The sequence below is a fragment of the Rhyacophila brunnea genome, unplaced genomic scaffold (genome assembly GCF_057557595.1).
Source record: "Rhyacophila brunnea isolate RB1 unplaced genomic scaffold, BYU_Rbru_1.0 scaffold_20, whole genome shotgun sequence".
NCBI lineage: Eukaryota > Metazoa > Arthropoda > Insecta > Trichoptera > Rhyacophilidae > Rhyacophila > Rhyacophila brunnea.
Genome location: NW_028232860.1, coordinates 5,016,893 through 5,035,703, shown reverse-complemented (window position 1 = coordinate 5,035,703; position 18,811 = coordinate 5,016,893).

Sequence of the window (18,811 nt, the reverse complement as noted above, 5' to 3'; positions counted from 1 at the left end):
TTAATTATAAAATATTAGCAACTCAAAGTACTCGTTACAAATAAAAAATCTTGGAGTGATCCGTAATGTAGGTTAATTATTAAATTAATACCTAATTTGATTTAAAAATACAAAAGCCGATCGCCAAATTCAATAGTAACTTAATTTCGGAAGCGCTTCAGTGAGTATTAAAAAGGCCAATAGTTAAAATTTAACGTAGCTAATTAAGTATGACTCCGTTAGAATAGTGGACTATGTGCGTGGGCGCGATACCCGAGAGATGCAGGTTCTATTCCTTATTGTCTTACTTTTTTCAAAAAGATTTTTTCTATTGGTTATAATATATTTTCTCAGAAGTGTTTTCAAAATTATGTACGTATGTATAGCAGTTGATAAAGATTGTCTTAGAATTCAAATGTAGGTACATATTATTATTTATGAGAAATCTGAATTTTAAATGTCTGTCTAGCACAGTGGTTTCCAAACTTTATATTACTACGCCTCCCTTTTAAAAAAATGTAATCTTGGGGCCTCTCTCCCTCGTTATTTCATTAAATAATACCTTTTTAAATAGTTAACAATGTACTACTAATTCAAAAACGAAAAAAAATAATTATAAAAATAAACAAAGTTTTACTACTTTGCTGAAACAAGGCAGCACCGCAGGCGACTTTTTTTTACTATTAATGAAATAATGTGAAAAGTGCATTAGCAAACTAACCAAGAACTCATAGTAAATAGATTTTTGTTTGCTTCAATATACCTGGCGCAGAAATCATTTAAAAATGGAAACGCGGCGAACTTACTTTTTCCAAAGCTTTATTTTTTTTATGAATGGCTTCACATTGTCTTTTTAAATCAGTGGTGCATTAGTGGTCCTTGCATTGATTTATTCACTTAATTTTTTTTTTAATTTCAACCAATTAGACAAGTTTAACAACAAAATTATGATTCCTAAACAGATTTGCCTCAAATTTCAACATTATGATTTGACCCTTTTATTTCATTTTTCACGAGATAGCCTCCGCGCTTCACAATATTATTAAAGTGAGGTATTATAAAATTAGTCTCCATATTTTCAGACAGGTTTGCAAACAACTTTTTATAGGACTTCAATTATAGGTTCAAACACGCGCGTTGCTATGATCTTACTCCTTACTTCATTTATCGTTTGTCAATTTATGGCTACGGCCGTATGTTGTAGCTTAGGCACTGGGAAATGCCAATAGAAATGGCCTATTTCAAAAAAATACTACCTTATTCTTAGGTCAATAATTATTATAAAGCAAACATTATTCGTAGAATTTTTGAATGGTCAAAAACATAGCTTATAATCAGTATCTTTAAAAGTATCTTTAAATGTGTAAATTTTGCCCATTTTTTGACCAATAAAATGCCTAATTCTTGTCAAATTTGGGATCACAGAGGTTATCAATATATTTTTTTATTGTAAATATTTCACAATAATAATGTCGATGTTTTATAAATGCTTTAAAAAAATAATAAATATAAAAAATCTTAACACCACTTCACATGGACGTAGGGAAATATGACTATATTCTAAAACATTAGAGCGAGAGGTTTAAAAGAATACTATTTTATGAAATAAAAATACTTTATGCAGTTATCAAATGTTTAAAATAAATATAAAAGATGATAAGGCTCCGAAATTATGTAAATAGATTATCTACAATGTTTAAGGAATGTCCAGGATCATGCTTTAAAAATAGCATAAAAGCTCCATTTTGACGTACGCTGAGCATATCCCCCTTTAATTGTGTTAAACTTTTCGCGTCTCCCTTTGCAACCGTCCGCGCCTCCCAGTTTGGAAATCGCTGATCTAGCATAAAACGTGGTTCAATACAATAACTGGACAACCAAGTTAAATTATGTAGAAGATAATGGCTTTCTACCAATAATTTATTATTAACAGTTAATACCATTATCGAATACATAATAGAATACGTTCAATACAATATGACATGCTATTTCCATTAGCGTCTTAATTTATAATGATAAAATATAATATTATTTAAATTTTAATTCTGACGATGTATAAGACATAATATCTGAAAAAACGTAGATTGAAAACAGCTTTGTGCAAAGAAAATGTCTTTGAAAAAATACAAAGGCTCTTTGTTTGTAAATAAATAAAAAATATGGATCAATGAAGATACGAAGGATATCGTTATTTTTTTGTATCTACTTTACGTTTCAAGAGCTTTCTATTTCGAGATTACTTTATTATTCTTTCAGTGCTTTAATAATCATCCAAATTGTTTCTGAGAAATATCACGGTTAACGTGTACTTTGTGATATTTTCTTTCACTATTGAAAACGACTCCTTTTGGTTTATAATAATATTGTATAGCATTCTTTCTATTCTTTTTTTTATCGCGGTCTTGTATCTGATAATCTTGTCATAACAAGATTATCAGATGCCACTACTTCGGCTTACCCTTTTCATCACTTAGCAATATCTGTATCAGTGTAAAACTCATGATACTCTTAATTTAGTCTAATATGTAAAAAAAAAATGAATCATGAAAGCATGAATTAAATAGACAAAAAAAACTCATAATTCAATTATTAATTAAGTATGCCGAAGTTTATCATATAGGCCTAAAACTTTTCAGAACGATTATTACGGATTATTAAAGTAAAAGTTTTTACTTCCAATTAGTAATTAGATTCGTGTGTAATTTGTATGCTAAAAATGCATGTACTTAACGGATCTAATTATTTACCGTCTGCGTTTCCAATGAGTCAGCATTATTTGAAACTGCTGACGGCCTGTGTACAATTCATAAACAAAAATCAATTAAAAATAATTACAAGATAAAAAGAACTTTTTATATACAATGTTTTTATATTTTCTGTTGAATCATATAAACTTGACATGAACGATCAAAAAAATTTGTAGTTGATAGAAATAATACTGAAATGTCATTTTGACATTCATATTGATTTCCATAATAACACACGTATATAATAATAATTTAGTTGCTAGTATCACCCACTTAGCAACCAATAATAGTGGATTGGATTACGGATTTATTCCGAAATAATTTTTCATACAAAACAGAATTATCTGAAAATGAATTCAATTCTACTTAAAGATGGCTAAAAGTATTAAAAAATGTATTGGCATCGTGTTCTGATATATTCTAAAAGTTTCAAATGTCTAGCTAGTCGGGAAGTTAGTTAAAAATTGATTGCAAGATTTGTACCGGATAAACAATCACCGGACAAATAAGAACACGACCTAATAAATACGTTGTAAAATAATATTACATTCGACAACTACCTACTCGTATGTCAAGTTTTTTCTAAGACTGCTTATTTTCGCGGGACTCGTTGATCACCACAGTTCCAATAAATCCTACATAATAGTTTATTGGAAAGAGTACATATTCTGTTTGCGATTTATTTTTAGTCAAAATCTCTATCAATATTTTTTTTAATTAGATACGTAATGAATGTACGTATCTGCGTAATATTTTTTTACCTTAATAAAGTAAAATTAAATTTTTAATTTTTTTTCATTTAAAGAAAAAAGTGTCATGGAAATATGTGTATAACCGTTGAATTTAATAAGATTTTTCTGTCGGTATTTCGTGATAATAATCTTTTTCTCTGCCAAATTCCAGGTGGAGGCAATCTTATTACGCTGTGAAAGAGACCGAAAATTGGAAAACGAGTGTGATGCGAAGTGCTAAAAAATTTATGATTTTATCAAGTGCCCCCATGATAAAATCTTAATGGAAAGGAGGCACCATAGAACCATCACTATCACTTTTTACTCAGTGATGTATCGAATAATATATATTTTATAATTGAAGGAGTTATCGCAAGACAATGATATGCCACATAATTATGAATTTGTCGATTTTGAATAAAGCCAATTCCCAGTACATATACACACGTTTTACTTAAGACACTTTAAAAAAAATACACTGATGTTTCAATAATTATGATCAATGTGTAGTTCTTATAAATTTTAATTTTGCTAAATAAATGGTTATAACAATAATATGATATGCTATGCCAGTCAAAATTGATATCGGTCAGTCATCCACGCCTTTTGCTCCAAACAGAATATTTAGATGTGAGATATATCGAACATTTTAATGAGGATAGTAATGTTTGCTGTTACAATATAGTGACGCTAGATTTCAACATCGGCCATAATAGATGAATAGGAGAAAAAAAGCTTTTCGTTTTCTCAAATACACAGTCACAAGGGTGAACGTTTATATTATTTCGAGTATAGAATATTTAAAATGAATAGATTCTACATTTTGATAATGCAGAAATGTTAGAAAGCAGTATTTTTTAGCAATTCACAAAAAAGTCAAAAATATCTAAAGGTGGACTTGGCTGATTTTGAAATGTAGCGACACAATAGTGAACGAACAAGAACATTAAATTGCTCAAATCTCCAAACTATGTTTCTGTGGAATATCATTGTCTTGCAATAACTCTTTCAATTCTTCACCCTGTTTGTAAATTGTTAAGGAAAGAATATATACATACCTATCTCAGAAATGTTTAGCTGTAGCTGTCATTGGGTTTCTGTAACCCAGATCTCAATTATAATATTACGTATTTATTCAATATTCATTTTTCACGTAGAGTGTATGATGTATGATTTCGTGATGTTATGGGGTAGCTGATCTACAATTTCATAAAATTACGAATTAATTAATGTTACTTATTTCATAATAATTTCAAAATATTATTTGATAGTGTAAATATGTATAAATATCGGGTCATAATCGATTGGACATCTCAATCGATTATAAGTTTCTGTGAAAGACACATCGCACCAAACTACCGTTATTATAATGTGAAGTATATTGCGTCCAATATTGTATCCTTGTAGTAATTTGAAACAGTAAATAAAATATAATGTTTGAGGCTTTCACGGTTGTTTTTTATCGTAGTAGAATTTTGGGTTTGCACCGTGTGTCCTTCTCCCTTCTTTACTCGACGTTAAGGGCTCGTTGCAGAGGCCATTATGTTTTGTGACGAAAATGTAGTGTATATACATGAATGTAAACGTTGCTCTAATAATATCAAAAGGAATCCGATTAGCTAAGAGCAAACGTTGCCCAGAGTAATCTGTCAATCGTTACCCCGGAAACTTTAACCGGAAACCCAAAAATCTACTATAGTAAACAAAATCTCGCCTCCATCATCACGATTAACTACTTCCGTCTTTCATCTGCAATACCTATCCTCTACCGAACCAAAGAATACAACATAACCATTAGAGAATAACTTTTTGATTTGATCACTATGCTAAACTTGCCTTATCTAATTGTGACAAATTTAATTTAGGTATCTAATAGTTTTTACAATACCTACTCTCTGAAGCGCTTTCTAAATTGTATTAATTATTATTAATCTCTTTTGTACTTCAAATCAAAGCATTGCATTACCTTAATTACTAACCGGTGTCAGGATCACTCCATTTTTTGTTATAACGTAGTTACACTCTAGTACTAATAATTTAAAAAAATAATTTATGAAAGAAAATATGTTAAAATTTTTTAGAAGTTTGTTTTATAAATAAACTAACCCTATTAATAACTCATTTTTGCCAACCACTTTTGAGTTATCTGTAGTGCTTAATAAAATAGGATTGATGCGTCATCACTCAAAAACTATTGGACCCATAATAATAAAACTTGTACAGAATTATTTTGGTATTAACTCAAATTAGAGTTTATCACAATATTTCTAATCGTTCCTTTATAAGATAAAACGCAAAAGGTAAAATTCTCAAATAGCAGTACTGAAGTGGTGAGGTGAGGTAGGGGTAGAGGAGGGCGCTATTCTGCAAATATTGTCGATTGACGCATTTACATCAATTAATCATCAGGAGTAAGTAAATTGGTGAAGTATCAACGGTGGAGAGGTGAGGTGCATGCGAATGGGTCCGCGTCCAGATGCAATTATTGTCTTTGTCTGTAATTTGAATCAGTATATTTCTTCATTTTGTATATCTATCTATATTTCACATAATATAAGACGTGGGTTCTCATTAATTTTTAATACAACTAATTATATAGGTATTGAAGTACTTAAATATATAATCAGCTATCAAATCGTTAACCTATTTAGACATAATTATATGTTATTTATTTTGAAATATAACTATTTATATTAATAAAAAATACGTAAGTAATGGTGAATAATAATATACAATTATGGGTATCTTAATTCATCATTTGACGGAAATGTTGTATACTATACTATAACAAACACTGTTATATTGTAGTAAATACATACTTTTATAATTTTGTATAATAATCACAGTAAATACAGCAGTTAAAATAAGGACAGTTTTATTTTATAATATAAGCAGTGATAAAAATAAAGATCGCGTCAAGCTCAGCGCTGTTCGTAGCAGCCTCTACGCTGCGGGTCTACGCTTGGGGGGTCTACGCTCCGGGGTCTACGTCGAGCTTTGAGCTTCTCTAACTGACCGTAGCTTTCGCGAGCGCGCGCCCCATAACGAAGCTCCTCTTTGCGTACAAAGAGGATCCGACGGAGCTTTAACGAAATGATAAAAGCTTTCAAACTTGCCCAGATTCAATTTCGCTTTCGGCGTCGCCCTCCGGACACCCGTCCGCTGGCCTTCCACCGGATATGCTTGTCAAATTCACACCAAAGAAATTGAGCATAGCTGCTCTTTATTGGTGCGTTATTTATTGCCTTTAATCGTTTATTAGAAGGCATTACTACCCTTTGAATTTTACAAGGGTTTTATTTGACAGTGCCTCGTCATGCTTTTCAAAGCTTTTTTTAGGATTAATGTAAATATATTGAAAACAGATCGTTTTTCTTCTGGACCCAAGAAAACTTTATTTAATAAATGAATTCGAATATAAAGTAAATTGTACAAAAATGTACAGCGACATTAACAACCAATATAATATATCATATATTATATTATATTATAGTGTATTTATCCACTATCAGAGCTATTTGTTTTGGCCATTTGCTATTCGCTTTGTACATTGAGCTACATTGGCAATCGGGTTTTGTATTTTAAATGAAAATAAAGTATTTAGTAAAGTGCACATAGAACTCGGTAATATTGGGGTTTAATGAAAAAAACATAATAAATATTGATCCCATATTGATACAGTATGTAGATAATGTGACTTGAAAGACTGCCTCATTATTACTTTAGTTTGGCTAAAAATCGACACTTAGAACCTTGTAGTACTCTGTTCGCAAAGTATAATAATATTATCTAATTGCGACAAAGCTGACAATTAGTGGTTTTTTTTTCAGTATTCTCTGAATTGCATTCTAAATTTCGTTATTATTGGTAGTCGGTTTTTGTATTTGAAATCAAAGTAGTTATTTTAAAATCTTTAAAAGCGCAACTGATAATGATGATTAAAGGAGCAGCGATAAAATAAAAAGGTAAAAAAAACTTGGAATCATAAAATAACTTATTTTTTCGGACGCATTCAGTTATTAAATTGAGCGGTTGTATTATAGTGTTGCGTAAAAATAGCCCCGCAAGTTTCGTTATCAATAAAGCTAGCGGTAAAGCACGCGTCCCACAGCGTGCCTTAACCATCAATTAGGCAGGGTTAGATACACCCTGCTGGTGCTCCTGTATAATAGATGTCTCTCATTTCGATTTCAGCTGCTTCGGTTTGTTTGTCGCTTGGGAAGCGCGCGGGTTGAACACCCCATTACGTCACTTTAAATATGTTAAGGGGAGGGGGGTGCGTGTGGATCAGACCTAGACGCAGTTATGTCTGGTGAAAGTCAGCTGAAGGGCAATAACTTCACTTTATACATAGTAGGTACATCTGTTAACTTCGTCATAATGAAAAATAGTAATTTTATGGAACGGAAACATTTTAAAGTGTCCACTTGTCAACTAGTCACTAGACCATCCGTCATCGTGTTTGTAAGTTTATAACCGTTCAGTATTATTAATTGCTCTTGCATATTAAAGCGAAATCTCTGTTCACTTGAAAGTTGGTTAATAAAGAATAAATTAGAATTTAATACTGACAAATGTTTTTGTATTACTTTTTCTAGGTCAAGAACCCCGATTAAATATAATTATATTATGACAAAAAGTTCATTAAAGCGTCAATTTGAGGCGAGAGTTCTTGGGATAATTTTTGATTCTTCATTATCTTTTCACTCGCATAAAACTTCTACGGCTCTACATGCGAGTAATCTTCTAGGATTCATCTTGTGATAATCCAAACCATTCAAGAATCCAAATGTTTTTCGTACACTCTACGTCTCATTAGTGCGTAGCATTCTTTAATATGGGTCGATTATCTGGTGTCCTTATGAGGTTTTCTATAAGCTTATTTTAGAACGCGCCCAGAAAAAATTTCTTCGATATCTTTATTTTAAGGCATTTAACTATTTTCCTTTCGATAATTCATCAAATGATTATTTTTCGACTGCTTTTCTACAAGGCATGCTTTCTTTTCACTCTCTTGAATCTCGTACTTAGATTACTTTTGCCTGTTATCGCGAGGGATGTTTCAAGACCTGCTGGATAGACGAACTAATAAAATTCGATGGATGTACGTGGCAGCAAAGAACTAGGGACCTCGAAGAGTGGGAAGAGCTAGAGGAGGCCTTCATTCAGGAATGGATTAACCCCAGCTGAAGATGATGATGATGACGACATAATAATGACATTTCGACTGCTTATTCTGCAAACCAGCTAACTGCACTTTTGACCAAAAATTAGATTTTGATTGAATTTTATAATAAAGCATATTTTCTATATTCACACAAAATTTTATATTTCTAAATATTGTAATAATTTATTGTGCAACTTATTTGTAAAAAAAAAAAAAATTTCAAGAGTATTTTTGGAATAGTTAAATTCCGCTCGATATTTAAATTATTAAGTTTTTTCTCCTTTCTGAACAATTTTCCCAAATGGAGTTAGCCGGTTTGCAGATTAAGGAGTCGATTTGTATGTGCTGATATATATTATTATATCCCAGAGCACATGCTGGGTATAGGGTATATACCACAGTATGACGGAATTTGTCCAGCGGTTGTCCACTCGCAGAGCCACATGACATTTAGGTATTATTTAAACAGATAAATACTGATAAACATGGTTCAAAAATGAACTCTACTTGCATTTAAATGAGTGTCATTATTATAAACCCGCTTTCGTGCTATGTACCTATCGTTTTTATTCTGTCCTGCTAACGTGATTGTACAATATTAATCTAAATATTACCACGTAGGTACACATCAAATATATTTAAATATAGTTTTAAAAAAAACTCTACTTACATTACAATAAAGGTACCTACATTAGACATTTTTAGCGATCTCTTTAACTTAGTTTATCGATGTGACTACTTATTGTTTCAGATTGTATATTAGAATAGAGAGTATGTCCTGAAATCAATCAATCACTACAGACCTACAAACTTATCTAAAGAATGGCCAAAATGGCTACTATATATAACTCAGAACTACCATAGGACGCCATTTTGAAAATTTTATTCGATTGTCAGATAATATCCAATTACGAGTCTTAATTGGGTAGTTTTCGACATTGGCTATCCCATCCAATTCTTCAGATAAGTTTGTAGGTCTGTACGTATATTATGGGTGTATCCACTATGGCCGCGCGGCTTATGCGTCGGCCTATAGCGTCATGGATTCCAGGTTCAAATCTTGGGTATGACAAGTACACATATTATTTTTTAATCTAAGTATGAGTCAGAGTATGGACCTAATCGGTTGAGCAAGTGGCTAACATCTATTTCTCGTAAAAACAAAATCTGTTAATACAACCTCCACTCTGTAGCGGCGAGGCTCATCCAGAAACACGTGCCGGTGGATACTTTGGTGTTTAGCCCCCTTTCTTTTAATGTACTAAAGAAACTAAAAATCGATTAAAATTATTATCCGTGTGAAGAACAATAAGCCGAACTGATTAATGATCTTATTCGGATCGGACATAGTAAAAATAATTACAAGATAAAAAGAAATTTTTAAATACCACATTTTTAAATTTTCTGTTGAATCATATTTATAAACTTATAAACTTTAAATACTTTTTATTGTACTTGATAGAAATACTGAATAAATATTATAGAATGTTGAAATGTCATTATGATATTTCATATTGATTTCCATAGTAACGCACGTATATATTAATAATTTAGTTGCTAGGACCACCTTACCAACCGACAATAATAAATTTCCATACAAAACAGAATTAACTGAAAATTAATTCAATTCTGATTAAAAATGGCAAAAAGCATTAAAAGAATGCATTGTCGTTGTGTTCTGATATATTCTAAAAGTTTCAAATGTCTAGCTAGTCGGGAAATTAGATAAAAATCTTGGACAAACAAGAAATAATCTGTACCGGACAAACAAAAATACGATCTAATAAAACCGTGGTAAAAAAATCTAAAATGCTGTATAATGGTAATGTATTACCTCAATGCAGTCCTGATTATAATAGTCACCCATATATCGCCATGGCCGTAGAGAATGTGTTAGCCGTCTTACACGACAAACATAATTGTTTTCATAAAGCCACCTCAAAAACTGATCAGACCCACCCGCCCCTTCTGTTGAGTTGAGTGCTAATTAGGAATGGGAACGTACAATATGTTAGCAACCATTCTTTCAGGTATATTACTATAGTAATACATTATAGAAATCCATATATTTTCTCTCAAACTCAGAAAATCTCTAAAGCAGAATGGAGATACTAGGTAGTAATGATCATGGCCCCCACAAGGGGGTACTGACAGGGCTCTAGCCTGGGGGCCCGGCGTAGTGGATTTACTAGATAAGTGAGATAAATACACTTCACATATTTTCATTGAAATAAGACTACAATTTAGAGATGATGTTGGTTAGTTTTTAAAATTTAATTAAACCATGTGAAACCAAGCCATAATAGATAATAGTAAAAAATACTTTTTATATTTTATAGATAGTAGAATATTTTTTTTATCTATAATGTTTTCGTTTAGGCAGGGTTTAATGAATTTATGGAATCCACAATATGTGTAATATGTATTTTTAATTCATCGAAACCAAAAGAAAGTGTGCACAATTATGTCGTATCGCCCAAAATATACTAAAACTATTATGGTTTGGTTGAAGCAGGGTTTAGCAACTAAACAAGATAGCCTACAATAGGCATGGCATAGGCTGGAAAAATGACAGTGACAAAATCATTAAACAATAATATATCCAATCAATAAGTAGATAGGTACCTACTAGGGAATCCAATCCCGAGCCAAATTTTTGATCCCGGGATTTCGGGATTACAATTTGACGATCGCGGGATTGGCATTTTTTCGATAGATAATATAAAATTTTTATATATACAAAAAACATTAATAAAATCGGTCAAAAATAAATCTAGTATCATTAAATTTGTGTACATACAATTTTGGAAATATATAGGTTTAATGGAGTAAATATTATTGCATAAATTTAAATAAAAAATAACATATTGTGTTGACCAGTAGGTGTCCAAAATAGCATTTTCTGGTAGAAACGTCTTTTAAATGTCCCTTAATTTATTTATTCTATTTTCTCAAATTCATATAACGGATGTTACCAGAATCGTACATATTATGTTTAATTTAACTATCTACAAATTTAAACGATTTTCATTTATAAAATTTCGTGGAATCAATATTGTGTTTATGTTTTTCTTTTCTTTTTTTTTCTTTCGACAATGTCCGATCCTAATAGGATCATATGAGCCTCCATAGGGTATTTACATAATTATTATATGAGATTGGTGTATCTTATAGTAAAGACCTAATGAATGGGTTAGCGACATTCAAAATAGTAAAGTAAACCATGGTTTATGGCCTTTCCGCTTCATAAATCTAATTAGTCATCTAATGTAAAATAGATGAGAACAAGGTGGGATCACTTTGTTAAAAGTGCGATGCATTATTTTTTTGTAATTTTTATTAATTTATGTAAAAAAAATGAATTATTGGCAACACATGGGTAATAAATCAAACTTCATTCAAAATCAGTTTATTTCTAATGTAGTTATATGATATTAAAAGTATTTTTTCTGTTATATTTTCGTTTTTATTTTATTTTCCATAATAATTGATAAAAAACTCAATCCCGAAAGTTTCGGGATTATGTTTACCAATCCCGGGATTCATAGGTATCGAAAACAGTTCGGGATCCTGGGATCCCGAAATTGGAATCCCTAGTACCTACTTATCATTAAATCACCATATTGTACATTACTCTAATATTCGGCACCTTTTCTTATGTGCATTCTGTGACTTTTACTAGTAGGGATTCTTACAAGTATTATGTGTTAGAATATTATCCACTTAGAGCAGTGATATTCAACCGCGAGCGGTGACGTTTCCCAAACATAATAATCCACTGTTAAAATTGAAGTAGATTTATGATTTTTTGTTAGATATCGCGTTACATTATATTTATATAAGCGAGGTGCAGGAAGGAAAATTAAAAGGAAAAAAGTATTGATAAATAGGTATGTATCGAAAGGGCAGACGATAGAATTGGCCATGGATACACTATTTTTCAAAATGTTTAATAACACAGTAAATAAGTAAATAGGTACTGTTTGAAAATTATAAAACATGCTATAAACACACACAATAAAATAGCTAAGAACTAATATAAATGAATCAATAAAATGATTAAAGCAGTCAACGTACACATTTCAAATGGCCACGTCTATTATAGGCTTTCTTGTTTAGTTGAGGGCTACATCCAGATGCTTCCCGTTTCCACCCGACTGTGTCCGGTATAACCGTTATGTACCTTATTTTTTCTTTCAATGCTATATTTTATTAAGTGATAGTGTAAAAATATATATATTTTTAAATATACCTACATAAAAAAGGATTAATTTTGCACAATTACAACCCAGTTTAATTAATTATTTTACATTATTATGTTTACATGATGTGTGAATATAATATGTTATTAGTTGTATTCATGTGAAGATTAATTGCCTGAGACACTTTGGGGAAATATTCTATGCAATGGTCGTTACCTACAGTCAAATACATTGATTTATTTAAACGAATCGTTGACAAAAAATGAATGAATGATAAAAGAATACAAGATTAAGCACCAAAAATGAAGCCAAACGCGCCGGTTGCGGTGTCAGCATAAAATGAGTTTTAATATACCATCGACCGAAGGTACTTGATGGAATTTTAATTTAAATTCTAATGGATATAAATTTTGTACTATTTCATTTGAGTCGTTTTTTACGACCCGGGTTTAGACTTTCGGATCGTTAGGCAGTAAATGCACTCACCAAAAGGTAATATACACACTGACAACGTGTATAATTAAATCTAACATAATATAATAAAGTAGGTAAAAGCTTTATCACCCCCATCTATTAAGTCAACGAATTATGAATAGTTGAAATTTTTGTAAAAACCCCTATCAATAATAATACAATCAATAGACGTGTACATTGTCCAACCCCAATGATAGATCATTAAATACTATATTCAAGAGGTTTAAAATCGTCAATACTAGGAATTTAATAAAGTCAACTAATGAGATAATAAATCAATATCCTATCGGTCCTTTAAAAAATATATGAATAATCCATTATTGTCATCGTTGTCAGTGTGTATTTATCTTTTGATGAGTGCACATAGTGCCTGAAGATGCCGAAGGGCGAAATCCGGGTCACAAAAAATGACTCAAATGAAATAGTACAAAACTTAAATCCATTATAATTTGAATACATACATATTTATACCGCAGGGCGAATACAACCTCGACGTGGCTCCTGCTGATTCGGTCATATATTGTGAAGAACGATGGTAAGAATGTTGTAAGGATGATTGCTTCGGTCATAAAAAAAAACCAACAACGATTGTATGAGAACGTAGACATTTATTTATCACGAGATTGTTACAAATTACAGTCATAGACAATTATAAAATACACTTAAGGCTATACTATGGTCTAAAAAGATCGTGGCTAGGCGATGCGCAAATTATGCAAATGACGCGTACCTAACGAAATATAATTTGTCATAAAAATCCAACATGCGTCCACTAAATGTTATATTAATTGTTATATTACTAATAATAATAGCATATTCATTGACATGTTTTCTTTTTAAGTACATACGTAAAGTTGGCGACTAGTGAGAAATTTCATCGCACCTACTGTTGAAAATTATTTGCCGTTTCACTGAAGTACGGTCTTAATACAATCACTGCTGACCCTTTAATTACCTTTTTCATTACGACATTTAAATAACATGCCAATCGTATCTAATGACCTTCGAATAAATACGCGCTAGGCCCGTCATTAGCGTCCAATGCGTTAGAACCACCGGCGTGCTAAAGGTCAGAAACATACAAAATCTGCCATCGAATCCTGACAATCTCTTGCCTCTCTCAAATTGCTCTGGGTTTGACTCATCTTATCTCACTCTGCGTCCACGACTCTTTATCTGGGTCTCAAGAAGTGGCGAAGGGTGGAAGTAGACTGTTAGGATTTGACATAAATAGTGTACATTAAACTTTATCAGCCATGCGTATTTGTTTTCATTGAACTAAAAATACATTTTGCAATTATGGTGCTGGTTAGTTTTTGAAATTTAATTAAACCCTGTCTAAACAAAACCAAAATATAGTTTAGGTATGCTATGAGCAATACGACAAAAATAGTGCAGTCACAATTATTCTTTGTATTCGTTGAATTGAGAATATATTATATTACACATGGTGTTAGTTAGTTTTTTAAAATTCAATAAGCCCAGCCTGATCAAATTATAATCAAATATTATTATTCTTAAATCTATAAAATATATAGAATTATGTCATAACTTTGAATATCTTATAGATGAACGAATATTGCTTGACTATTATCTACTTAGGCTTAGATTAGGGCATGGTTTCATTGAATTTAATTTTAATCTACACATTGTAGGCTTAGTTCAATGAAAACAAATATGTTTGACTGACGAAACTCTGTATGTATTATTTATGTCGAATCTAAATATCCTACCTCTACCTTTTGCCACTAGTCTCATGTGACATCTGTTTTGATTACACACCTTTATTGGTCGCTACGTTTACACTACTATACAATATTCAAGTGGCCAGTATATTCACAATAATTATGTTTACAGTTAGTCAAATAATATTATTATTTTAGTATCCGGTCTTAATGAAATAAAAGTTTATTTATTTAATTTAATTAAAAAATTATCTAACAACTATTTTACATATTTTATCTTAACTTAAGAATCGAAGTCTAATTTACAGTACATTTAGGTAAGTACGTTAAATCATTACACTTTCAACGTCCAAATTATTTAAAACATACTTTGTTTACATTTTTTTCAGTCAACTATGATTATACTGATTGCTATAAGGTGACTCAATACTGATTCAAATTTTTTTTGCGTTCTATGGGCATTATGTCATTAGGAAATAACACCCTTTTGATTGTGTTAATATAATTTCATTAAATTTAATAGTCTCATTTTTTATAATATTATAATATATACTTTGGATCATTTCCACAATTAAAAGATAGCAAAAAATGGTTTATAACACGTCGTCTTATATGATTTTTTCCCCGGTATCCCATTAAGCTATGCTTATGAAAATAATACAAATTATTTACAATATGTACATTATATATTGTCAAAGAATTCGTCATAATTTAAGATATAAAATCAATGATTTGTAAAGTGAAGCAGTAAAAAAGTCTACCAATTTTGCATGACTTTAACGAGACATGAGATCAAAATATTTATAAGAGTTATAAATAATATTTTTATAATATAATGTACATCTTTTTAATGTAATATTCCATAACATTCTTGTTTTTTATTTATATGTATACCAGTGACGTAAACAGCTATTTCTTTATAGTATACAATATAAGTCTATGTTACGTTTACATCTGACACTTATACTGTCATACTTATGTCATGTATCTGACATAAAATTTCACTTAATCGTCGCTGTAGGATTGATTTCCCGAATATACCAAATGTTCAGGAGACGAAAAACAAATTTCATAATCCTATAATTAAATACATGGAGATATTTAAATTGTTATTTTTACAGCATATGAATGATGTATTCATTACCATTACAAAGTAATTTAAAGAAAGGGATGGTTGTCGTCCAATTAGATACAAAAAAACATTCTGCATTAGGAGGTCGATTTCAACAAAAACGGATATTCGGGAAACCAATCCTATAGCGACGTAATGTTTACATCTGCATGGATCTGACATAAATTCCAGTATACTTCTCATTGAAACAAAGTCTCTATACTTTATTCAAGGGCAACATTTGAAATAAATATATGCGGTGTTTACATATGGCATTGTAACTTATTCGAACATTAAATTTCGTATACTTTCCTCAAAACGTTGTGTTAATTGTACTCTCTTATCAATATTTAGATTTGTTCATGATTTATTCTCAAAGAGAATATCAAAACAGGTGTAATAGAAAATGGAAGTTGGCAAAATGAGGAATCAACACTTAACCTATTACCTATTACTAGAACAGCAAGGGAGCAATAATTAATTATTCTTTGGATGCAAAAGATGTACGAGAAGAATTTTGGGAATAATTTGTCAGTTCTCAAGGAGAGTTATCTTAGCAATAAAAAAAATTATAAAATATACTCGGTACGTACTACTTAAATATAAAAATAAATAACCTAATAAACTAGGGACGTAATGCTCAATTCGTACTTACCACAAACTTACAGTAAAATTGGTAAATAGCCGAAATCCATCTGTTAACTATAGATTATAAAGATAAGGAATCCTTAACCATAGACTACTTTTGTTATGAACGCGCCCCCTTGCCCCCCTTCTGTATTTCCATTTACCACTGACAGCTGCTGTCAAAATACATTTACGTGTCTTTAAAACGGCCAATACACTCAAATTCATTTAACAATTGATCTCAATATGGGTATTGAACAACTATTAAATATCCGTGACATTTAATACGACATATTTTCCTTTACTTTCTTGATTCTGTACATGTTTTAATTTAGTAAAACCGATTATCGAATTGAAATGTCAGTGTCAATGAATTATGAATTAACTTTTCTTATTCAGATTTAGATATTTATGTAATATTAAACCAATAGATAGGTAGTTGAAATATATAAGTACTTAGTTACCTACACACCAACATGGTAATGTTAGTTTTAATCACTCTATATAATTATTCACATCATGGCATATTTGTATTAATTGTAAATGACAAAATCTGACATTTCAACGGCAAGTGTTACCGTATCGGAAAAAAACATGGGTCAAAAAATAACTTATATTATTCACTAATTGCGGAGACATTTAATCATTTTAATTAAATATTAATTGTGTATTTATAGTTATTGAATTTATTTTGTATATTTTTCATATTTTTGTCATCGTTTAACAATTACAAAATAATTTACCTAAATTATGAAAAAGAGAACTTTTATATATGGTAATATTTTCAATAGAAAAACAGAACGAAGCTATTGCAGATTTGGTGGACCATAGACAACTCGATCATAACTATGAAAGGCTTTCTGGATAGTGTTTTGTTGTAATTTTGTTGTAATTATGACAGACGATTGAGCATCGCGCTCTAGGTAGGTATATTTTTTAACATCGATAGTTTTACATACCTACCCACTCAAATTAACTTTAAATGTAAATTTGATAAAAGTGCACTATTGAACGACCATCAAAATCAATCATCTTGATGAGTACACTTGGATAAACTATATTTTTACGTGAAATGTTGCTGATTCCTTATAAATTGAGTATATTTATAAAACCAACATGTCATTCTATACATATATTTTGTGTTTATAGTAGTGTTACATTTTAAAAAGTTGATTTTTGAGGGCCGTTCCAAATAGTGCACTTTTACCGTTGAAGTCCAATAATATTAAATAATATAGATCAATTAATTCGTCAATATCTGCCTTTTAGTACTTGTTTTTTATCACTCATATGGATAATAATTTATTGTACACTGTTTTCAAAATATTACCAACTTCACCAGCTCTCAAACTACGAATAATGTATCAGATACTTGACATAAAAGTAGACGGCAGCTCAACTTCGGTGATATTATATCGCTGCAAGGTTTAGACTTGTCGTATACGTGGTGTTTACATTTACGTATATAAAGGAATATGTGACAGGTGAGTGTCAACACACGCAAAATAAGTGACTGATACAAATATAATTACTGTTTACACTAAGTGAATATTGTGTCATCCATAAATATGACGATATAAGTGTAAAATTTAAACGTACCATTAACCTTTGACACGCAAGAAAAAAAATAATTGACCTCATTTAAATTTAAATTCAAATAATAATAAAAAGAAGTACTTTAGATGTCCCATCGTGCCCAATCGGCGCCAATTTGGCGCCAGTGTTACAGGATGCAGGACGTGATGAAAATCAAAAAAAAAAATAATCATATTTTGATTTTTTTTAAAGTTTAAATTACTTAATAATAAATGTAGTTATCATTTTATGATGATAGTTATATACAATCCATTATATTTTTTAAGAAATATTTGATTTATAAAATCTATTTTTTTTAAATTTGTCAAAATAATAATCAGTTCGCTAGGTATGATGTGATTGAGAGAGTAAAAAATATTAAATGGCCCTTCATTTTCTAAATATCTTGAAGAGTATTATATTTAGCTCCAGTTTTAGTATATCTTCCTTTTATTATTTACTTATGTCTTGGACTTTTTATCTATGTCATTTTGTATAAAAAAAGGCTAAAAA